This window comes from Clupea harengus, unplaced genomic scaffold (genome assembly GCF_900700415.2).
Source record: "Clupea harengus unplaced genomic scaffold, Ch_v2.0.2, whole genome shotgun sequence".
Classification (NCBI taxonomy): domain Eukaryota; kingdom Metazoa; phylum Chordata; class Actinopteri; order Clupeiformes; family Clupeidae; genus Clupea; species Clupea harengus.
Window position 1 is genome coordinate 2,501 of NW_024880145.1, and position 25,830 is coordinate 28,330.

Genomic DNA, 25,830 nt, shown 5'->3' on the forward strand with positions numbered 1-25,830 from the left:
CCCTGACCTGTGTCTGCGTCCGTGTAGCGGCTAAGTGACCTCTCGGAGGCGCGGTGGCTGCGATCCCTGCGCCGGTGGCCGTGCCGCGGCCCCTCCTCCTCCACCTGGTCCAGGGCGTAGTCATCGCCCCGGCCCATCCGCCCACACCGCCCGTGCCCCAGCGACGAGGCAGAGCGCTTCATCGGGCTGTTGTCTGTGATGGTCTACAGGACAGGAGGTCATACAAACGTAGAAAAGAAGAGAGAGAGAGAGAGAGAGAGAGTAGAAAAAAGTTTCTATTGTCATCACTATTGACGATTGTGTGTTCAGAGGGTGCGTATGGTGTGTTTGTGCGGCGTGTGTGATTCATGGCCTTAAGGAGATACCTTTCCCACATTCTGCACATACCTCTGTCATTCTGAGGAGCAAGACAGACAGACAACACAGAATGGTAGAAAGAAAGAAAGAAAGAAAGAAAGAAAGAAAGCAAGAAAGAAAGAAAGAAGGAAGGAATAGACCATGAGCCACACCATGCACCCAGTACCTTTACCTGCGAACATTTGGCAAACCTCCGAGCCCAAATCCTTCACTCTGCCCCCGACTCCCTACCCAACCCACAACACAAGAGCAGAGCACATTCCCACACCAGACCCCTCCACCCTCCACAGTAGCACACACAAACACACACACACACACACAGGGAGACTGTCTTCAGCCATGCTGATAGAAGGCATAGGGGGGTTGAGGAGAGGGCTGAGAGCTGTCCATGGGCCTGAGCCTCCTCCTCCACACACACACACACACACACACACACACACACACACACACACACACACACACACAGGGCCTGAGCCTCCTCCTGTGTAGGCCAGTGAAGGCCCAGAATGTACGCGTGCAAGCGGAATCCATGGACAGCCCCAGGAAGACGAAGAAGTTACACACACACACACACACACACACACACACACACACACACACACACACACACACACACACACACACACACACACACAGACACAGACAGACAGACAGACAGACAGACAGACACACACACACACACACACACAGAAAGTATCTTCAGAATGTATCATCTACTGTACAAATCCAAGCGTACAACATTAACATAAACACAGACACAAAGGCATGTTTTGCGCCCACACATACATACACACATACATACACACACACACACACACACACTGACACAACAGCATGCACATGTGTCTGTGTTGGACATGGGCAGGACATATATACGCACACAAACACATCAGCAATCATACATCAACCCACCCCCAAAAGGCCATGTATGACAGGCAGGCAGCTAAGCAGCGGTACGCGGAGAAAACAGGGACGACAGGAGGGAAGTCTTCCCCAAAACACCCAGCATAAGGGCTTTGGCACTGACCCGCTCAAGGAATGGGGACCACACTGATCTAAATGTAAAGGGCACTACCGCATTAAACGCATGTCTCAAAAGTGACCAGATCAACTAAGAGGAAGCAATAAGACCATGTCCTTGATGGAGAGGAGTGCAAAGCATGGAGAACTAGAGAAAAAAAAGGACAAGAGTGCAGGAGGTCTATAAGAACGTGAGAAGTGAAGAGAGGGGGAGGGAATCATGTCTTGAAGGACTGCTTTTACCAGTCACTGGCCAGGTGAAACTAGGTCTTGTGCCATCGGTGAATGGTGAGCAGTAAATGGGTGTAGTTTTGAATTTAGGACTGTACAGATGTGTGGCACACAGTCGGCTCTGGGTCACGTATTTTTTTTTAACAGTGACCAAGGCGCTATGGACTTGAAACCAGTGAAACAAAAATGGTGCAGAATATAAGCTGAGGAAAAGAGAAAAAAGGAGGGAGAGAGAGATTAATCAAGACTGAAAGAGGGTGTCTTTATCATGGGACAGATGAGAGAAAAATAGATATTGGGTGAGGCACAGACCTAGAAAGAGGTAGGGACCGATAGAGCCGGAAGCTTGGGACTTTGAAAGAAAGACAAAAAAAGACAGACATAGTGTAACAAAAGATAGATAGATGGAGAGAAAGAGAGACAGAGAGAAAGAGACAGCGAGAGAGTACATACACTGAGGTTATTCCCTCGTGGCCTCCCTTTCCTCCGATGCTGCTGCACAGACACACACACACAGACACACACACACACACACACACACACACACACACACACACAGACAGCAAGCAGAGCCAAGCACAGCACAGCACAGCACAGCACAGAGGAGCACAGCAAGAGGGAATCACAAGAGACACACACGACACAACCACCACCAGAGGGAAAGGGGGGGGGGGGGGGGGGGAGACAGAGAGAGACAGAGAGAGAGACAGGGGGTGAGACCACACAAAGGAAGGGTATTAGGGTATAGAGTGGATGGAGATACACTCAAATTAGGAGGAGATTTGACCACAATGGAGGAGGGATGGAGGCACACAGGTGGGGGAAAAGTAGGGGAGGGGGACAGAGGGACAAGCAAAAAAAAAAAGAAAAGAAAAAAAGAGACAGAGAAGGAGATAGAAAGGAGAGAGATAAAATCAAGAAAGAGAAAGAAAGAAAGAAAGAAAGAAAGAGAGAGAAAGAGAGAGAGATAACTCTGGTTAGACATAGAAGCAGCAGTGACAGGGAGAGACACTTACCACGGCAGCACACAGTCACCATGGTAACACTCTAGACACCACAGCAGCACACAGACAGTGAGGGACTGATAGCTGCTTTAAAGACAGTCACCATAGTAACACTATAGACACCACAGCACAGCACAATACAGTACAGTGCGGTGCAATAAATATACAGGCTGAACTCACAAGAAACACCAAGTGGCACAACATAAGATACAAACTAGAACACAGGGCACATATACACTCACTCACACACACACACACACAAATAGGACACATAGCACAGGTTTTTTTTTTTTTTACAGACACACACACGTTTGCTAGAACTCTAGTCATATCTTGCAAAAGCCTAATAAAATATGAGAAATGCTTATGATAAACATAAGCACTAACACACGATTCTCCTGACCTGGGACAGTGTGTAAACACACACACACACACACACACACACACACACACACACACACACACACACTCCTCTGGTAGGATACTTCATCAAAGTATTAAGTTTGCTTCAATCTGATGTCAGTACTGTTATCAAATTTCTCGATTATATATATATATATATATATAATTATAATCTACAATGTACATGTATGCAGAGTACATCTTCACTATGGCTAGATCTGTTCACACCAAACTGAAACAGTATCCCAAACATTGCAATCTCGTTGGACCTATTAAAGAAACATAACTGGAGGAAAATGTAATAATTATACAGGAAGACATATTAAGACAGGTAAATGCAGAGGAAAAGGATTCAGATGAAGATTTAAAAAGATGTTCAGGAGACTCTGGATCTGGGAACAGAATGATGACAAAAGTATGGAAATAATGAGGAGTGTGCAAGCATGTGTTCCTGCTACCTGCCTGAGCATTAGGGGTGGGAATCTCTTGGCACCTCACGATTCGATTCGATTCCGATTCAGAGGTCAACGATTCGATTCTAAACCGATTCTCGATTCTAAACCGATTATCGATTCTAAACCGATTATCGATTATCAATTCTAAATCGATAAAACGATTATCGATGCATCTCGATTTTTAAAACATTTGAGTTTGCTACTCAGAGTCTCAAATCACTTCCTACTTTGTGTTTGATAATTAAAGAAAATCAACAGATCTATTTTTTTATTAGAGAAAAAGTGTGTCCTTGTCACAATTATGACTTTCTGTGAACAATGCAATAGTTGATGCAGCTTGCATTTTAACACAAAATGAATGTGTAAAAAAAAAAAAAAAAAAAAAAAAAAATATTTTATTAAAAAATCGATTATGAACTTTTCTGAATCGAGACAGAATCGTTCTAGAGAGAATCGAGAGAAATCGAAAAATCGATTTTTTTCCCCCACCCCTACTGAGCATGTTAGTGTGTTCCTGCATGCATGGATCTCACTATGCATATTCATGGTGTTAACTAGGTTCAATTAGGATTAAACACTCTGAAGCAAAAAAGCCAAGAGATGCTATCAAGACGTCAAGCCAGGGCACATCTCCAACAAACATGAGGCTTTCTAAATTCTAAACACAGGATTCATTTCATCTCATGCAAAAATCTCCCTCTGAATCTTTGAAAGTTATCACGACTCTTAAGAAGAAAATGTCCTTTGAGTTTCTGCATACTCTTAAGAAAATAAAGGGGAGTGTATTTGGGATGCATTTCAAAATATCTATACCTTATAAAACGTTAGAGCCACACGATTTTAATTTGCTTTTTTAACTGCTCCATTTGTCCTCCACCCAGACTGATCATATTTTGAGTAAGGTATGGTATAGTACTATGGAAATGCATAGCTATGTTCACCCTATAATACAACTGCTTTTCCTTCACTAGCTTCAATACTTCAGGAACCATTGTATCACCTGCTGTGCTCTGGCAACCGCTGCTGTCATGGCAACAGTGCTTACTGCAAATTATACCAATGTACCTTGGAAGTCACTGAAATGGTAGCTCTCAGCCCGCCCCCGCCCTCCAAAGTGAGTTTGCAACCATAGGCGGCAAGCACCAGGAAGAACAAAGATAGCATCTATATGTTCAGTGAACAATAGGGTCGTGCTGGTCTAACATTACATTTCTCCCTACATTATAGCTTTGCCTGACAGAACTGACTTCATGAAGGACAGTAATTCGCAGTGCACTTTGGCAAGCAGTACTTCAAGTCAAAAGGGTTTACATGCTTTTGGCGTGTCGTGGTTTGTTTCTTTCTCGCACAAAGAGGCAGAGGTGTGGAAAGTGGTGAGTCATCCAGGTAAGCAGAGGGGGAGCGGGAGGAAAGAGGGATGTGAGGAAGAGGATGGGGAGAGGAAGGGTAAAGGCTGGAGAGCAGCACGCTGAAGGAGGAGGAGGAGGAGGAGAGTGAAAGGATGAAGGTGCTCACTTGGTTGTCTGCTGGGAGTCGGGGCATGGAAGCAGCTCTCCCGTGCCCTTCCATTGGGAGAAAGTGCTCACTGTCCGAGTAACCATCCCGCCCCATCTCTCTCATCTCTACCGTCTGTGGAAAATAGAGGGAGAGCTGGCATGACTGCCCGGAGTTCACAAGTCTGGGACAGGGGACAGGGAGAAAAGGCAGGGGAAAGTTCTAGGGGCCGTATACTGGCCTGGAAGACAGGCCTGTGAAGGGAACTGATGGTCAGGAGGTACAGGTGATAGGGTGCCTTACCGCCCCATTCCTCTAGAAGGAGAAAATACAGGGGGTAATACAGAAGGTGCCTGTGTTTAATTTGTTGATCACACACACACACACACACACACACACACACACACACACACACACACACAGACACACACAGACACACACAGACACACACACACACACACACACACACACACGCACACACAGACACACGCACACATACACTCACCGATTTTTCTGAGACATATTTTCCGATAATTTATCTCCATGCAGAGAGAGAGAGAGAGAGAGAGAGTAGGGGGCAGGACTGACCTGCTGTCTGACCCAGTGTTGGGCCAACAAACAGGGGGCTAAGGAAGTCAAACTATAACCCCTCGGAGAGTGGAGCAAAAATGGGTCAATGATGGATATGGACTGCACTAGCAGATGATGGAAAGATTGGTTAGATGAGAAAGAAAGACAGAAAGAAAGAAAGAAAGAAAGAAAGAAAGACAGAAAGAAAGTAAGAAAGAAAGAAAAAGAAAGTTAAGTTAAGAAAAGTTTAAAGAGAGGAAGATTGGTAGTACTGTAGTTGTGTTGTATGAGCATGAGAAGGGAGGCCAGGGGGCTCTTGACTGTTGCCTGCCCATGAGATGGATATGAGGAGGGCAGGCAGACACAGATCAGCCAACCAGGGCGATGGGTAGAGAGACCCCTTCGGTGGACACGGGCCCAAACCAGACAGAGGTGACCACACACCTCTGTTTCACATGCAGTGTTGAGAGCAGAAAGAAACACGTTGACCCTGATAGTGAGACTGCTTGAGGGATCCACGACGACTCGTCAGTAGTAACACTCATCTCTTCAATCAGCAACCGAGAATAAAGTATGGTTTTTTTTTTCTCAATAGGCATTTTCAAGAACTTTCAAAGCTGAATGTCCCATGGACACACTCTGGTAGTCTCCATGGATAAACTCATGCATGTATTTACAAATCAAAGCACGTATCTTCATGTAGTATTGGACACCTTTACTGTGACTCTGCAGGAGGCTGCCGGAGAGAACTGGTACCTGAGAGTTGTGCATACTGTCTCGTTTGTCGTCAGGATGCTGTCCCTCTGGACTCCAGCTGCCGGCCTTCTGAGACATCTCCTGAGCACGTTCTGTCACCCACGACCGGCTGCCTGTCATTTCTCCTTCCACTGGCCTGAGAGAGAAGGACAGTTACACCTTTCCCCTAACAGCCAGATCCATACCGGCTTCAGTTGTTGTGGCCCTGAGTCTAACCCTTTCACAGGATAGTCACTCTTACACTCTTTGCCTCTATCTACTGCTAATGTTGAAGATTGTCGAAGTGTGTGTCTTATCAAGTGTGTCTCCCATTTTTCAGGCATGATAGTGCTTTATTTCACCTAGCTAAGAAAGTTCTGGCAGTTAGTTCTCACACATGAACAAAAAAATTGTTCTGGTGAAATGTTTGTCCCTTCTCAATGGTGTCATGAACTGTATTGTCTGCTAAGACAAAACAAGGCTTCTACCGAAACAACCAAAAAGTGGTTGCAGTATTTGGAGGTCACCTCACACCCAACAATACTTCAACAAGGTGTTTGTTTTTACAAAAAAAAGTACACAGACTTTCTGTACTTCAAGTACTTCAGCAAGTTCAAGCGAGTACTTCAGAAACCACATAAGCTTCCTTTGTTGCACTCCTCTCCTCTGCAGATTTGGACAGGACAAGGCCGTTCCCTCCTCTGTCCACCTGTCCCACTGAGAACCAGGGATGGCGGCATTAAAGACTAGCTCACTTCAGTGCCATGTGGATCAGAGAGGCAGTGGAGAGGAAAACAGAGAGGGGGGGGGGGGGGGGTTACTTACATATTGCCAACCTCATCCGGTTGAGATTCAGGGAGGCCCTTCACCCCCGGCCCACCGTCCTGGGTTGGAGAGGTAGGATCCACACGCTGAAACATTAATGGCGTTCGATTCTGTGTAAGATACAACATGGCCTACAGCTGATATCATGCATACTAGTGGGAAGAATGAAGGGAAAGGGATGGCGGAAGGTGGGGGTGGTCAAAGAGTCCAGAGTGCTATAGTGGCTTGTTCTCCAGTGGGTAACAGCAGGGAGAGACAGCAGACAGACGTAAGCCAAGAGGCACTCTGGGAAGTGAATTATCTTACGGTTACTTTGAATCCAACCAGGCCGTGCTGTCTGGAAGGAGGGTGCTGATGGCATCATGCTGAGCACTCATTTACTTCCAACAACTCAGTAAATGAATGGAGGTAACCAGCTGAGTGCTTCAGGGAGGTCAGGGGACAAATCGTTGCTATGCCTATACAATTTTTCACCTTTTTGGATGGTTCATAGTGCTGGGACAGCACTTCGTAGAGTAGTTCACATTTAATTAAATAATGTGATACTTCCAATTTAGGCTTCTACCACGCTGATCAACTGATCCAAAAGGTTAATGAAGGCTTTGACACATCAGTGCAGAAACAGGCACTCTGGTGTGTTGACCACCAGGCAACCTAAGATCTTGTCACCCAAACCTATGATGAGAGGAACAAGACATCCCGGCTGACCTCTGACCTCTAGCAGCCCAGTGGTTACAAGAGTCTGAACGGAAAAGACTAGAGGGAAACAGAAAAGAGCACTTGCATTGAATTAGAGGCAGTGTGAAGGAGAATCAAAAACAGGTGATCAAAAAAGGTTAGCAAAATAAAAAACAACCATATTGTTCAACATGTTTTATGTTAGTAGCTGATCAGTGACCAGTTTTGGGAGTTACGCTTCAACCTTAGCCTTCCCTGAAGATTTTTTTTTTTTTGGACAATTCAGAAAACAAGAATGTGTGATAAAAAATAAACTGACATGGAATAAAACAGCCTTCACTGAAAAAATAGAAAAAGAAGAAAAATGCTTTCATCAGAAACAGTGTCCAAGGAAGAAAAGCATTTCTTTGAAAACTTATATATCATGCATTAAGTGCATCACACCCAAACATAAAACATATAAACCCACGTTATCGCATATGCGTCTGTTCTTCAAAGATCCAACTGGAATCTGTCCAGCATTCTAAAGCCGCTGTGAGCTACTGTTTTTTTGACATTGGCTGGAAATATGGCTGGAAATATGGGAACACCTTTCAGTCCAAACGACATTCTCACGCACTTGAACGTGTCAGGTCCAGGACCGACCGGCGTGCTCCACTCCACGCTTACCTGTGCACATGGAGGTGGAGTGAGGGAAGGAGTGTTGGGAGGCGGGTGGGAACGTGGCCACTGGCAGAATGAGAAAGCAAGTGGCCGGAGGCAAGCAGAGACTGGTGAAATGAATATGCAAGTCCCTGCCGGAGGTAGCTTGCAAACCAGGGTGATGTAGCTAAGTGCGGCTTACTTGTGGAGGTTCGAGGTGAGATGAAGAATTGTTTATGCCATTCACACAAGAAGTAAATATTTGATCTGAAATTTTGCAGGCTTTCTTTTAAGTCTTTGAATTAAATGTTTTTTAAATGAAAAACATCATTTTTTTTTCTCCTCTGAAACTTTAGGAATTTCTTCTGAATCATGTGTGTTGACATTTGACTCATAAATAATATGTGCTGCTATATCAATACAATATTACATTGCGTACCTCCTCTATTGATTAAATATGAAGATTTAACGGATGAAGATTGAAACTTAAAGATCAGTTTATGTGCTTGTGTTAATGTGATTCACTTTTGCATGCATGCGAGCTGCCTGGAGCAGTGAAGAGGTTATTTGAGGTAACAAAAGTGTGAGCTTTAAAAATAGATTTATTCTAATCCTGCACAAGCACTTTCAGCAGTCTCTAAGACAATGTGTTGGTAATAGCAAAGCGCTGACACTGACAACACTTTTTTCCCCCCCATTTTTTGCCGACCATAATGTCAAATGGCCCATCATGAAATACTGTTTTCCTGATCTTTTTTGCTTTCTTTTAATAATTTTTTTCATGTGGTGTATATGAAAACGTGCTTATATTTCAGGTATGATTAAAAGTAACTAACATGTATGGATTATCAACACCATTTAAAAGCTCAGCCTTCACCCAAAAATGGATTGATACCTTCCATCTTTGATGAATGTTGCATAAATGAGTAAAATAAAAAAAATGAAATTCCCCCTAATGCCCTTCCATGCCGTCCTTTCTAATCTACCCCTCACTCACTCTGGTCTCTAAAGGTCTCAGACTTCTAGGTCTAGCTACCTTATAAGACTCCTTCAGTTCACCCACAGGGATTAACCTTAAGCATTCAGACAGAGCTCAACCCCCTCAGCTCCCCCCCATTCCTCCTCACGGTCTTCAGAGGGTTTTCTTGATGCTATGAGGGAACAACACCCTTTAATGGTGACAAAAAAAAATAAATAAAAAGAAGGGGAATGCTGAACAACAGCAATGGAATGCCGGGCCTAGTGATACTGGAGAGATGGGAGGGAGGTGGGTAAGCAAGAACAAAGACGCTGAGGTTGTGGAGTTGGGTTGAGTTGGAGTGGAGCTTTGTCTGTAGATTAGAGCCACCTATAAGAAGCCCACTGCTTTGTGAGGTAACCCATCGACGCCCACCCCACCCCACCCCACCCCACCCCACCCCAAACCATGATTCAGAACGAGAAAGAAAAACAAAACGTGAAAACAGGAAAGTCTTGGTACCTCAAAAGAGATTTCTGTTATTTTACTGATTTTCTTACAGTGAATAAGTTATACATACAGTTACGCTACAATACATATTCTTTATTTGTTATTGTGGTCAGTGAATTGGCATTCAAACTGCAAACAAAAGGTGCATTGTTTCGGGTTCATTCCCATTATTTCGAGGGGGACAGGGTGCAGAGGATGCTACAAGGGTGAGGGGCTACAGTCCAGTGCAGGTTATTGCTTGCAGTGTTCACAGTCAAGACAGGGATCTAGGGAAAGGCCTGTACATTGACCGAACAGCATATTAACAGGTTCAACCGAGAGCTGTGACAACCATCAGATACCCAGCCCTGCCCCTTTCTCACAGAGAGGAAAACACAACAAGGTAACAATCCATGCAAATGCTTCATTTGAAGAGCACAGATTTAATAAAAGAGGTTTCCTATCAGCTTTAAAAAAAAAAAAAACGTGTACATGACAGCCAAGCTCTGAATACCTGGACACAACATCTACAGTTGCTGCTAAGGAACTTTCATTTTGGTTACAGACACTTCGTCACGACCACATTGTCTCCTCTGCTACAAGAGACTGCTCTGTATACTGGGCTACTCTACCCACTCGTTACTAGTGTGACAACACAAGACCTGACCACTGACGTAGAGAACACTGTGAGATGTAGTATCCTCAAGTGCATGTTTTTCCTTCTCTCACTCGTTTCTATGTGTGAAACTGGTGAGAGTCATGCAGAGTATATAACGTAAAGAGCAGTAACATGGTTACGGCTGCAACTAAGGTGAGTGGCAAAGGCCAGAGCGGTGTTGGTTGTCACAGCTCAAACCGCAAGGCAGGAGGGACAGAGAGAGAGAGAGAGAGAAAGAGAGAGAGGAAGAGAGAGAGAGAGGAAGAGGAGAGAGAGAGAGAGAGAGAGGAAGAGAAGGAGAGGAGAGAGGAGAGAGAGAAGAGAGGAAGAAGAGAGAGAGAGAGGAAGAAGAGAGAGAAGAGAGAGGAAGAGAGAGAAGAGAGAGAGAGGAAGAGAGAGAGAGGAGAGAGAGAGCAGAGGAGAGAAGGAGAGAGAGAGAGAGAGGAGAGAGAGAGAGAGAGAGAGAGAGAGAGAGAGAGAGAGAGAGAGGAAGAGAGAGAGAGAGAGAGAGAGAGAGGAAGAGAGAGAGAGAGAGAGGAAGAGAGAGAGAGAGAGAGAGAGAAAGAGGCTAGAGAGGGGGGCCGAAGAAAGCAGAGTTAAGGGGCTGTGGCGTTTTGCATTGCGGGGAGCAAGCAAGTGTTTGCCCTAGGGTTGTACCTGCTCCTCCCCTTTGGCCTGGGCCCTCTTGGCTTTGCTCTGCCGGTAGTACTCCATGATCATCATGGCCGCGTAGATCTTCCCCACCGTCAGGTCTGTCGCTGCTGAGAAACGGACAAGTTACCCTGCACGATTAGACGGGATGAGATGGACCCTGAGCGTGGGGAATGAGACTGGGGGGAGAGGGGGGGGGGGACAAGACATGCACACGAGAGACACCAACACGGTACACACAGAGACACCGAGCCAATAGTCTTTTCACAAACAGACACTGATGTCAAAAGCTTCATATTTTTTTTTTCTTTTTCGATCTGATGTTATTCATTTTGCTGTCCACTGGAATTCATTTTTTACCCCTTTGATCTGTTTTTTTGTTACTCTTTGCAAATGATTGCTAGCATTTTAATGTGTTTTCTAGTCTCTCGTTTCAGAGGAATACAGACAAGAGGCCACATTTTTTATGAGGATAAAGTAATCAAGAAACTACATCAAGTCAGAGTGCTAACAGTGGCTGTTTGACTGCTTTCAAAACATTCTGATGCTGAGTTTTTGCATTTTTTAAAAACAGCAATAGGCAAGTCGTTTTGTGTAATGCGACACAGCACTCAAAGTGTTCTTGGGCCTCAGAATGTGAAAACAGTCCTCGAAAAAGCACAATGATTTGATTCTTGCAGATTGCCGCATCTTCGTAAAGAAATGGCCTAAAGTCATCAGGAAAAAAACTGGGTATACGAACTCAGTGCAGCCAATAAGCCATAGCTCCAAGACACCGACCAGCAGAGCATACTGAAATCTGCATACTCAAATCCGTCCACACGTTTCTTTGCTTTGACTAACAAACCTACACGCTTTCAACATTAGCTACCATTGGTATTGTGGTGAGTGTCTTGAAAGGATGGCTTAGCTGCTGCACATATATTCCATGCTTCTTTTTTTTTTTTTGCAAACCTTATGCATAACATTACTCAAGTTAACCATACACATCATCAATGTGTACCACAGGTGCAGTAGCACCAGTGCATCGTAGTATCAGTCATCATTTATTACCATATGCACAGCCAGTCATCTTTAGCTATGGATTTCTTCTTCTTGCTTTGATAAGATACCCTGGAGTGAAAAGACTTCTATAGAGGGTTGTTCTATAGTAAGGCACCCCCTGATATCAGGCACAGAGAGCTGAAGAGGAGCCAGACCAGGCTGGAGAGACAGTGGGTCTCTGGGGGAGGGGGGGGGGGGGACATGGGACTCCTTGGATCGTCTGGAGAAGGGGACTGTACGGGGCTACAACTGAACGGCTCCTGAGCGGGGGAAAAAGCCTAAAAGGTGTTCACAGAAGAGATCTGGGTGAGGTGTGAAAAAACACAAGACAATGGCCTGTTCAGTTTGATTTCCTGTTTATCACATCCACTAACCTGGTAGTGTAGTCTGTCTGACTAAGACCAAGCTCCCTGATATGGAGGTACTCTATATGTGATGGCTTACTGTGTCCTGATTCACATGTTCACACCATTTGTGGGAGCATACGGTTTTGGGTGAGGGCAGGCAAGGGCTATCTTAGAGCAACGGTGATGCTTTCGAACTTGTTTGGATTGTTGGACTAGTTAACAATCGATGGTTCAGTCGTTTTCAAAGGGGATTGCTAGTTACAGTTCAACAGAAAAGCCAGGGGACTAACAACTATTGGCTGTTTCTTTACCTCAGTATCAATAGTACGTGTGTTACTTTTTGAAAACCTCACGTTACTTTGAAGTTCTCACCCAGTATAGACAATGCATGGGAGGCAGAATGTTGTTGTCTAGCTGAGCTGAACCTCTGAATGTAGACTATTCCCATATCAAGGTTGCTTTATTTAACTAAAGTGATCCAAAAACCCATGGGATTTAGTATGCAATCTCATGACTGCAATCCTGGCCATCCTTTAGCCATTTGGATTTGATGGCATACGATAAATGCCTAAATAACAACAAAAAGGAACATTTGCACTTTTATATGAGTGCACGTCCTACACCGGGGGGCATGTTTACTGCCTGTCAGAATGGGGAGAGACGGCTATACTTCCACTCGCGCCTGGGTGTCATTCTATTCTGAACACGGCCCGTGAGCAACTGGCTGGCAGAGAGGGGGCTAGGGTCAAAGGTCGTCTGGTCGAAGGTGAAGACGATGGAGGTCATTGCTGTGCCTGGAGCATCAGAGGGTGCAGAGCAGTGGGGGGGGGGGGGAGACTGGCTGAAAGAAGCTCTCTTCTGGTGGTGAGACAACAGGTGGTCGGATGAGCCCACTGGGGCGCAACTTACACTTGTGTGGAGTGACCAGCAGGTCCAACATCTTCTGGGAGAGGTTGGGCCAAATCGCCATCATCTCTTTCCTCAGCTCAGCATCCATCTGGTGTTTGTCTTCCCCTACTAATGTATTTTATCACACATACACACACACGTGCGCACACACACACACACACACACACACACACAAACACACACACATACATGCACACACGTGCATTCACACATATATGTACACACACAAACATACACAGAAACACACACACACACACACACACACACACACACACACACACCCCAATATCCACCAACATCCAGTTCATCCAATAAGCAGCCAGGAGTCCACATAAATCATGTGGACAAGACACACACACACACACACACACACAAAGCACAATAATATGCAGTACACGCAATTCGCAAACACACACAGCATGGAGCACAAAGACAGAGGAATAAGAATTGACATGAACAAACGTAAACACACACACACACACACCCGTGCGCACACGCACGATCATACACACCCACAAACACACACACACACAAAAGAAATGTTTTTCATTAACAGTTGTCTGTAGGCACTTACTCATTTACCACAGGTCAAAGAACATGAAGGCTCATGACGGAGAACAACCTGCTAACGAAACTCTGACCATGTTCATATCCATCCAGAACAGTCAGAAGAGGGGACAGACAAGCAAACTGGAGTCTGCCAACCGGATGTCACAGAAGACAGAAAATGAATAAGCAGAAGTAAGGGAAGGGGTGTCAAACCTTCCGAAACCTTGGCGATCTTGATGTCCAGTGCCGTGCGGATTAAGGCCATAAGGGTGGAGTTGAAATGAACAGAGTTGTCGTCGGCGACCGGCAAATCCATCCGCAACAGTCTCTGCGAAAAGCCAGTCAGGGGACACGTGAGAAAAGGCTGCACTGGCATGCTATTTTTAAGAAGAAAAAAATGACTGCAGGTGCGTGTCTTTATGTGTGTTAGCTCTGAACCTCCAAGAAAGGGGGGTATGAACGAGAGAGTTGAGAGGGTAAAAGAGGGGTTGTGACAGGGGAGGGGGGAGCTTTGTGATCTTTGACCTTTAGTTAAATTGACCTTTCACCCAAAATCCTGCCAGACATCAGAGCCACTGATGTTCCAAATTCAGTGGACTGAGCCACAGGAGGACGTGTTCAGCCTCTATTAAAACCAACGTGTGAATCGCCCCTTTTCATCTCAATGGAGTCTTTCATGTTTAAAGAAAGTCTAGGGCCGCTTTTAGTCGATTCTGTGGGAGAGAAAAGACCTCTTCAGCGAAAAAAGAGGAATGGCTTCGTGTTTGGTGTTTAATGTCTTTTGGGAGGCTTCTGAACACAGCGAAACCTCACAGGCTGCGGGGGTATTGCAGAGTTGCGGGTTCTTGCCGGCATTGGTCAGGAGGTCAAAGGAGTAACAAAGCTCTCCCCAGCAGGAGGTTCACAGACCTGACCACAGACCCAGGCAAAATTAAACAATGGCAGAGAAAAACAGCGAGGCCAAACTTTTTGCAAGACATACTTTTTTTGCAACGTTTGCTCGTTGTTTTTTTTTAGCACATTGTTTCATTGTCGTCCTGGTCCCTCAGAGGAAGGAGGGGGCGAGGTAAGGAACTCGTGGGCGCCAGGGCCAGGCAAAAAACCACCACCCACCCCACCCAAGCATTTCGGCTGTTACTACAGTCGTGCCACCCCCTTTTTATTCGATGCAACATATCATGCCAGCCGCCTGGGTCCCTTCCTCGGCCCCCCTCCCACCCACCACCCCCCCCCCCCCCCCCCCCCAGGTGTCCCCCACCTCTTAACATTCGCATGCAGCATGCCATGCGCCCGCATACAGTACACCTCACAACACGACCAGCGGTGCAGCCATACACAGAGAAAGCATTGCCTGTGGCTTGATTAGAATTGTTTGGTTTTCAGCGCGTCGTCGCCGTGGCAGCAGTGGACTGGCGGATAACACACTGTCATTGAGATGTAATCATAGACGGGCTACTGAGTGAGACTAGAGCTCGATCCAGATTCTCTGATCTCTCAATGCAGGGGATGGGTGTGGCCTACAGGGTTGGGTCAGAACAGCATTCTCCATACATTCAAGTTTAAAAAAAAAAAAGAGAAAAAAGATACTTATAATGTCAATTATTATGGCTTTGTTAATAAAGTCAGTCTGAAGATAGCATAATGCTATTAGGGTAACCTTAAATTAGGGGACTACAACAAGGTGTTTGAGAGAGTTAGGGGACAAAAGCGTTAATGATTTGAATTGAAAAAAAAGAGAGGAGAGAAGATAAGGAAGAAGTTGCGCTTGCTGGGTGGAATGGGTATTAAAGAAAGATTCAGAGATTTAAAGAAATAGAGCAGTTGACCTCTTTAAATGTATCATCATCACTGATCAAATGGGGCATCAGATCATATGAAATATAATCTGCCTTTTCTATGGAAGGCTGAGGAGACCACTTCTGATGTCTTTTTGCTGTTGTTGTTGTTACTCTGGTTTCAAGATCGTGATCGTCAAACAAAACGGGTCTCTCCCTCCTTTTTATGGTGTCAGTAGATTGGAGTGGGATTTCCTGTTCAAATTTAGGTCACATGATGATGTAATTAAGGAGGTTTGCTGAGCGGAACTGGTAAGGAAGAGGAGAGGAGAGGAGCAGTAAACGTAGATAGCGTAGAGTGTGAGTGGGGAAAAACGCTCAGAAACCATAGAAGAAGGATGGGGGGAGAGAAGGTGGTGAAAGAAGGTCTATCACAACACACACCGGCAGTGAGCCCGACAGTGGTCATCAACCGCTGGTGTTTGTTGGCCCTGTAGTCTGTATGGACTCTCTCTCTTTGGGTGATGTGGCAGACATGAGATTACACGTCACTGTCTCTGAGGATCATGGGATATCTCTGCACAGGAAGTGATATGAGGCACTGGACATGAGGTAAATGTGTGCATTCTATCCCTGACTTGACATGGGGACACCATAGATCATAGCGATCAGATGAGAATAATTGATCATTTTAAGATAGGGGTGATCTTTTTTTGACCTGATCATTGACAAAGAACGGGGTAGCAAACCTGACTGGTCCAGGGAGATGTTATTATAGAGAATATTTAACAAAGAGAAATGTCAACCATGAGACACTTTAGGGTGGTGGGGGCTGCCAGGACAGTAGAGGGACAAACGAGAAAAAAAGGAAGGGACGACTCCGATGGTAGTATGACCAGAAGGAAAGAAGGGGCAAATGATGGACAGAGATGAGATGAACTGAAGATGAAGATTTCCACCATTTTGGACAAACATAAGACATGATACTGAACTGAAAGAGGAGCAGCTGAATGACTACAGTAGAACTGGGGACAGAGAGGAAGTGAGCACATGGTAGGAGCGTTGGTTGGGTGGGAAGACAATAGAGAGAGAGAGAGAGGAAGGGCTGGGCTTCGTTTGTGGCTGAGCTGAAGTGAGACAGAGGTTTGCCAGTGAGAGTGACATTTACATTTACATTTAGTCATTTAGCAGACGCTTTCATTCCAAAGCGACTTACATATGCGAGACTTACAATGTATACACATTTTACATTTACACTGATGGCACACTGCACATCAGGAGCAATTAGGGGGTTCAGTGTCTTGCTCAAGGATGCTTCGACAGGGAATCGAACTAGCAACCTTCTGATTACTAAACGACTTCTCTACCACTGTACCACTGTCACCTGAGTGACGTTCCAGCAATGCAAACATCAACACCAGGTAGCCGCCCGGACATGGTCTGTTCACCACAGCAGTCACCTCAGGAGGGCAGTAACAGATGGCCTGGCCTGGGCTGCCACTATCCATAAAACCAACACACATAGACACATGTACATCCCCAGGCATGTACATAGCCATGCACACACAATCTCACACACAGAGAAATAAACACACACGCGTGGACACACACACACACACAAACACACACATACACGTACACGCGCACACCACATCGCACTCACCCACGACACATACAGCACACCACACACCAACATCAGCACAGCGCACACACCATACACGTACACGCGCACACACACGCACTCACTCACCCACACACACACATACACACACAAACACACACACACAGCCAGCAGCCCTCTGGCCTAGTTGCATATGTTACAGTTCACTCTCTATTCTCAAGGCTCCCCTCTGCTTGCAAAGCAGTCCCCCTTAGACAGAACGGGTGAACAGACCATGAAAGAGCCAAAAAACAAGGTAAAAGCACCAAGTTGCAAATGGAATCCAATGAAAGGAGGAAAGTGATGAGAGGGTAGCGGAAACACAACGATGAAGAGAAGAGGAGGACGTAAAGGGAGGGAGTGTCTCAAGGGGGAAGAACAGATGTGGCCTCACAGAGCATCCCTGAGCTTTGACTGCTCGAGTGGCTGCCCTTAACCAAGCTTTTGGAGCCCTGGGGGGATTGCATTGAGGTCAGAACAATTCCTAATAGAACCACAGCAGCTGCGAGCAGCAGCAGCACATCCCATTTAAGAGACGTCTAGATCAGTCCCCCTGCTGTAGACGGCAGTGAGGGGGGCTGAAGAGGGTAGAGAATCTTAGCATGAACTCTGAACCTGCTCGTTTTCCCTTGCATGGTGCCTTTGGGCCCGCACTGCATTATCCAACCACAAACCCATCAGAGGCACGAGTTAGCTACACAAACCTGATGTAGGTAACGAAGAGCACTATAATTACACTGACTCTTTGATGTGTGTGTGTGTGTGGGAGAACCCATTGACAGCTTACAGAGCAGAGCCCTGTTCTATCGATCGGAAAGACGGGGCGACCAATGAAGGGCTCAGACAGGGCCCAGTGGTTTGTGATAGAGAGAAACAGAAAGAAGGAGGAAGGTGGAGAGAGAAATCAGGGGGAGGAAGGGAGGGAGGATGACCGTGCCCGGGAGGAGTGTGAGTTTTAGGGGGGGCTGGAGGGAGAAGAGAGCTCTGGCAGGACTCTGGGGGGACTGGGGGGGGGGGGGGTCTAGCATGCTGGCGGAGCTGGAAACAGATTCCAACTGCATTGACAGAAGAAGAAACAAAGGACAGGTACCGGTAAGCCGGTCGGCACGGCAATTCATTTGCCGGGGGAAACGGGTTTTGGGGTTTTTAAAAAGCTAGTTGCTTCAAAACGAAAAAAGAAAGAAAATAACACTATAGTATCCGGTAATTCAAATCGAATATTTTAAGCTTCTTTAGCCTACTTCTGCCCTCTTTCCTGTAAAAGAAGCTAATGTTTGTTTAAAAAAAAAAATTTTTTATGTATATGCATGTATGTCTGTGTGTGTGGCGTGAACACAAAATCAAACGAGAGAGACAGAGACCTGGTCCTCCACAAGAACAGTCACTGGGGCGCGTGTTCTGATTGATTGATGTGTAGCGCCATCCACAGGCAGAGGAGACTCGGAGGACTGAAGTCCTTTGGCCCTTCCCAGCCCTGCTGCCACTCGCACTTGGTGAGTGTATGGGAGCATGTGTGTGTGTGTGTGTGTGTGTGTGTGTGTGTGTGATTCTGAGCATGTTTAGGCTGTGTGTGACATATGCTGAATGCTACTCTTCCCTTTCCCCCACAATTTGAGCGTATATACATTAAAGCATTCACTTCAATGTATGTGTTGCATCAGGATCCTGGAGGATGTTATCAATATGATTATTATTAGCGGTTGATGTCCAGTTTTATTGGACAAGATTAGTTCAGTTGTTTTGAATGAGCAAGATCGCCTAAGTGACACACAGATTTGAATATGTGAGTTGCATGCATATATGTGATAGTACAGTGTTTATGCATCTGTCAATGTGTGTGTGTGTGTGTGTGTGTGTCTGTCTGTGTCTGTGTGTGTGTGTGTTTATGAGGGTGCGGCATACGGTGCAATAGCACTGAGAAGATCCTTCCGTTCCCCCCTCCCTGTGGATGAGCCTGACTGCTCCTACTATGCCACCCACCCACCCACAACCCTCCCCCAATAGCGCTCCCGTTCGACAAAAAGACACAGAAAAAGAAATGAACAGAAAAAGAGAGAGAAAACAAATCAAAACAAAAAACACCAACACTACAAACACAGCGCTGGCCCCACAGAGAGGCCTTCTACCTTGTAGGCAACCCGTGCCGGGCACTTCTTCCCCAGGCCTAACGGTGGAGACATTTGCCTGAGCATCTCATACATATCAACGTAACTGATTCTGCCACTGGACAACCAAAAATAAAAAGAGCAAATAAAGAAAAGGACATAAATTAATAGGGGAGTAGATGGGAAGAGTGAAAACAGAGGAGAGAGAGAGAGAGAGAGAGAGAGAGAGAGAGAGAGAGAGAGAGAAAAAAGAAGAAGGGAGGAAGAAGAAGAGAAAAACAATGGAGAGGGTGAAAAGAGAGGGTGAGGAAAAAGGAGAGGAAGTGAGGGAAGGAAGGAAGGAAGGAAGGAAGAGGGGAGAGGAAGGAGGAAGGGGAGGGGAGGGGGAAACAGAGTAAAAAACAAGGTTATTGGCGTCACTCTTCGCTGAGAACAGGCACTGCTGTTGGCTCTGGGCTCAACTAACACTTAGAGCTACTGGTCTGTACAGGTGAGTTTGAAAGAGGTCTGAGCGGGGAAGGGGGGGGGTTTGGGTTTGGGGGGGTAACTGGCTAGTGTCGCGGTGCTGGTGGGGAGGGCGTCTTCTGTCCTTTGGTGTTAAAACACCGTTCTATGCAAGCCCTAGAGGGGGGAGACGGGTTGCATAGAAGAACAGGGGGCTTCGGATCGAGCAAGAGAAGCAAAAGAATCAAAAGGACAAAAAAAAAAAAGAGAAAAGCCCCACTGTTGGGATGGTGTTGCAACAGCAGTTATGTCAATGCAGTTTCTGTCCCCCTCCCCACCCCGTGAGAACAATGCACGCTACCGTACCCAGGGGGCCCTAGCTGTGATCAAACAACAAGCAAAACAAAACAAAACAAAACAAATCATTCAGTTGTTTTTTTTTTTTTTTTGGAAAGAAAAGGTTTCGTTTTGGGTTATTGCTGTCGTTTCATTCGACGTGAGGTGCAGAGTCATTCGTCATGCGTGTTTGCATCGTTCCAACACATTCCCGTTCTCATATTAGAATGCAAGTAGAGATGGTGAAAAGACAAAAAAAAAAAAAGGGAAAATATCCCCAAAAAAGGAAGAGAAAAAAAAAGAAACTAAAAACCAAGTAAATAAAGCGACATTCATTCCAGTCTGGATGCTAGCATGGTGGTTTTTAGGGTTTTAGTGGAAGTCAAACCTTGCAGGCCACCCTATGGGGACATTTCTTTCCTAAGCCCAGAGGAGGGTCGATAACTCGCAATAAACTGTACATATCCTTGTAATGAATACGCCCACTGCAAGAAGAATACAGGGAGGTTAGAGCAACACGGCCAAGAAAAGAAAACCACAAAACAGCTGGAAGAAAAAGAAGAAACAAGGTGGACAACAGTGGATTTACACAATTACATATCCATAGATATATGCAGTAACACACACACATATATATATACACACACACACACACACACACACACACACACACACACACACACACACACCTAAACACTTGTTCACTGACAGTCCCACAAGCACACAGTGTGTATTTGCTAGTCACCTGTTTGCTGAGACAGAACTAGTCAACGTTACTCTGTCTTGCTACCATCTTATTCTCGCGCTCCTGTCTATTACTCCTTGGCACTTTCATTCCATTTAAAAGTTCAACAAATTCTTTGATGTGTCCTTCAGCTATTGGCACTCGCCACTAATGACTGGCTGAAGGTGTGTTCAGGAGTTACACATGTCATGACTCTCATTGCTCTTTCTTTTTCTCTCATCCTCCCAACCCTTCCATATCCCTCCAGTTATTATTCCCTCAAGCTCCCTGTATACTGAACACAACTTCCCTTTGGTATTTTTTTTCTTTGCACTGGTCGCTTACCATCTTTTTTCTGTTTTATTACCCTCTACCCTCTCTCTCTCTCTCTCTCTCTATTTATCTCTCTCTCTCTCTCCCTGTTGTTCTCTACCCTCTCTCTCTCTCTCTCTATCCATCTATCTCTCTCTTGCTCTCTGTTGTGCTCTACCCTCTCTCTCTCTCTCTCTCTCTATCTATCTATCTCTCTCCCTGTTGTTCTCTCTCTCTCTCTCTCTCTCTATCTATCTATCTATCTCTCTCTTGCTCTCTGTTGTTCTCTACCCTCTCTCTCCCTCTCTCTCTATCTATCTATCTCTCTCTCTTGCTCTCTGTTGTGCTCTACCCTCTCTCTCTCTCTCTCTCTATTTATCTCTCTATCTCTCTCCCTGTTGTTCTCTACCCTCTCTCTCTCTCTATCTATCTCTCTCTTGGCTCTCTGTTGTGCTCTACCTCTCTCTCTCTCTCCTCGCTTCTCCTCTCTTCTCTCTCTCTATCTATCTTTCTATATCTCTGTCCCTGTTGTTCTCTACCCTCTCTCTCTCTCTCTCTCTCTCTCCCTATCTATCTATCTATCTATCTATCTATCTCTTGCCGCTCTGTTGTGCTCTACCCTCCCCTCTGTCTGGTTACCTGGTCCATCCCTTGATCACGCTTAGGTGGACAGGCACTGGAATGCAAGATACTAGGCTTGTAAACTTAGCGTGTTTGGGTGCTGGGTGTTGGGAGGGGAGAGGGGTATCACAGTAAAGTTTCCTCTGCAGTATTCAGATTCCAGATGTGGAGGGGGGAGGGGCAAGGGAGGGGAGGGGAGGGGAAGGGGGGGGGGGTTCTTCACCACTCACAGGTAGACGGGAGGCAGGTGTGTGTCGGGACACAGGGTCCAGGGGCGAGTGGATGTGTGGAGAGCATCGAGGCTCTAGATTCCACAATCCCCTCCCCTGGCTGTTACTCTCGGGTGCTGCCCCCCCCCCCCCTGATAGGGCAATTACGCCCCAAAGAGGGCACACACACTGACGGCGTAAACACATTCCCCTCAGGAGTCATGTGAGGAAGACAGGAACTATACTTCTACCATTTGTAGTCGGAAATCAGTATGCAAATATGTATGCAGTGTGTATGTGCGTGTGTGTGTGTGTGTGTGTGTGTATGGGTGGGTGGATGTGTGCAAACCCTGTTGTGTGGTGATTAAGTGGTTAACTGGTGAAGGAAGACAAAGATATTGGTGATACAACGGTACATTAAAAATGCTACACAGTTTTAAAAGGCTTAATGTGTCTTAGTGTTATGAGTACATTCGTGATCTAATGCTCATTCTGGATGCCCTCATCCTATTCGAGAGGGCCCTGTCTCGTGAAGTATCATACAGTTACCAGAGAAATCTGCCATGAAACAGACTAGGCATGCAAGTTACACTACTGCAGTGATATGTCCTTATTAAGAAGTGGTACACAATCATAAGATGAGAAATCCAGAGCAACATCAGAATAAAGATTTCAAAACTAGCTAAGCAGTAATTACTGCTAAATGAGACAGGGCCCAGAGTGGCATTGTGCTTCAGTATGTGTATGCACGAGTGTACGTGGCTGTACGTGTGTGTGTGTGTGTGTGTGTGTGTGTGTGTGTGTGTGTGTGCGCGCGTGTGTGTGTGTGCGTGTGTGTGTGGTGTGTGTGTGCGTGTGTGTGTGCGTGCGTGTGTGTGTGTGTACGTGTGTGTGTGTGTGTGTGTGTGTGTGCGCGCGTGTGTGTGAGTTGGGTGTAGGACCTGGACTCACCAGGCCAGCAGGATCATACTCGGCCCATATCTCACATACTCGTCCAAATGGTGAGGCCCCAAAATAGAGGAGTCTCTCGTGAGGTACTCGAAGTTGTCCATGATGACAGCCACAAACAATTCAGCATCTACTCAAGCACACCACACACACACACACACACACCACACACACACGAATGGCACTTTTTTTTCTGGTATAACTGTTGACATCCTCGTTGCAAGGCAGTATGTTATTGCAGACATAGATGACGGACACGGGGAGAGGTAAGAGTTTGTCCTCACCAGGAAGGAGCAGAGGAAGATAAAGGAGACAAAGTAGAGGTAGGCAAACTCGCTGCCACACTCGTTGTCTTCATTGCCAGTGAGCCCGTCACACTTTTCCCACCCAGACAAGACAGCATGATATCGTGCCACGACTCTCCTGTGGCACTCCTGTCATTGCCGTGTATGCATACACAAACACACACACACACACGTGTATATGGGCACACACACACACATACACGTGTATATGGACACACACACACACACACACACACACATATTAGGTTCCATAACTATATGGTAAATGGAAAACACACACATACAGCTCATATCTCACAATTGTTCAAAAATGAGTGACACACACGTACACACTCTACACAAACCCCATAGAGCACCCATAGACACACACCTGAAGAGCAGCATGAGTGCCTGGAAGAAGGCCCTGAAGTTGTTGTGTTGATTGATGGCACTCTGTTGCTCTTCTTCAATAGCTAGGTTCCCAAAGAGCTGCAGATTACCAACATGTGAAATAAAAAAATATCAAAAACCATGGCTAAAGTCCCATCATAGTCAAGACCAAAACCGTTACAATTCATCATAGCAAATAGTATGGACTTCATCACAGACTGTAACTTATGGAAAACAGATGTTCAGTATGGCTTTTTGTTGTGGTAGCAGTAAGGAGTTTTGATCTAACTACTGAAAGGGCTCTAATGCACGTTGGCACTGATAAAAGGCTTGCTAGCATGCTAACTCGTGTCTTTTGGTGATACGGTTGGCGCTGTCGGGCTGTGAAAGCTTTTTTTTTACATTCTCACAGGGTGGTCAGATCCAGACCACAGAACTACATAGTGCTTAACCTTGGACTACATAGTGCTTAACCTTGGACTACATAGTGCTTAACCTTGGCGGCTTGTTGAAACGACGGGTGTGTTTATCTTTTCTTCACATGAGCATATACCATGAAAGTTCATTTGAGGATGATATCATATCTGCAGCTCACTTAGTGGAGCATCTACGTACATTTGACTTTATCCTTTTAAGAGAATGCAATAAAGGAAACATTAAAGCAAAGCTCAGGGGTTCAAGAACACGGTCAGGATCACGCAAAACAAAAATCACATGAACATCACGAATCATTCAAGACAAATATGACATGCTGTGCATTTGGCCAAGTCTCAGGTGGTCTATTACAATACCATATGCTTTACCCATGAAAGATCACCATATCAGTTCTGTATCCTGACTTTATGCTACACACAAGGTTCGATATCCGACAGAGCATAACAGAGCGTGAGCCAGATGTTCTCTTCTTTGGAGGCCAGATGCGTGTGTATTTGGTATGTGTTATACACACCAATGCATGTGTATTTGGTATATGTGTTATACACACCAATACATGTGTATTTTGGTATGTGTTATACACACCAATGCATGTGTATTTGGTATGTGTTATACACACCAATTAGTTACTTACAACTGGGTGGGCAAAGTACTTCATATTCGTTTTTTTTTTTTTTTTACTAAACAGTATATGAATGTGGCATTAAAAAAAGTTTCGTATTTTCACAGAATGTGCCAGTGAATAACAATCAACATTTGATCAATTCTGAGTCTGAATGTCAACGCTTGTTGGGTTTACACAGTCAATGCTACCCTAGCTAGCACCTATCATTTCTGACAATGATGAAAGGCTCTCAACATTTACAGCAGGGCCTCATTTGTCTGGGGAGTCTTTCAGCTCTCTGAGCACTGAAGTCAGGGTAGGGCTACTTCATGAGCGGCTAGGATTATATACTGAATTAAGACTCTAGGTCTACCAAATGGTTTACAATGTTTGGTTGTATCTGATCTCTATGAGTGCTCCAGCTGATCTTGGCAAAAAACCTTACATTTCTTTTGTCCCTTTCTTTTCTGTCTCTTTGTGTCTATTTCTAGGTTACATTGTGAGCGAAAGGAAGGGGCCACAGAGGCAGCTTTGGCCCCTGGGCTCCCAGAGCCGAGGTGCTGTTACTGACCTGCATGCCGATGATGGCGTAGATGAAGAAGAGCATGGCGATGAGCAGGCACACGTATGGCAGAGCCTGCACACAGAGGGGGGCTAGGAGGTCAGAGGTCAGAGAGAAGTGGTCTAGGGGTCTTTACACATATATGTATACGTGTGTGCGACCATCTTTCTTTCTCTCTGTGGTTGTATATGACTATAAATGAATGAGCGTATGTATATACCTGTGTGTGTGTGTGTGTGTGTGTGTGTGTGTGTGTGGGTGTGTGTGTGTGTGTGTATTTTCCTACCTTAAAGGACTGCACAAAGGTCCAGAGCAGGATGCGAATGGTCTCGCCCTGCCTGAGCAGTTTAATGAGTCGAGCAGCTCGGAAAAGCCGCAGAAAACTCAGGTTTATGAAGTTATT

At 45.6% G+C, this 25,830-nt stretch overlaps 1 pseudogene; it reads right to left on the minus strand.

Annotated features, from left to right (window-relative positions):
- The window catches only part of LOC122131393, a 27,486-nt pseudogene extending 1,656 nt beyond the window's left edge, over positions 1–25,830 (minus strand).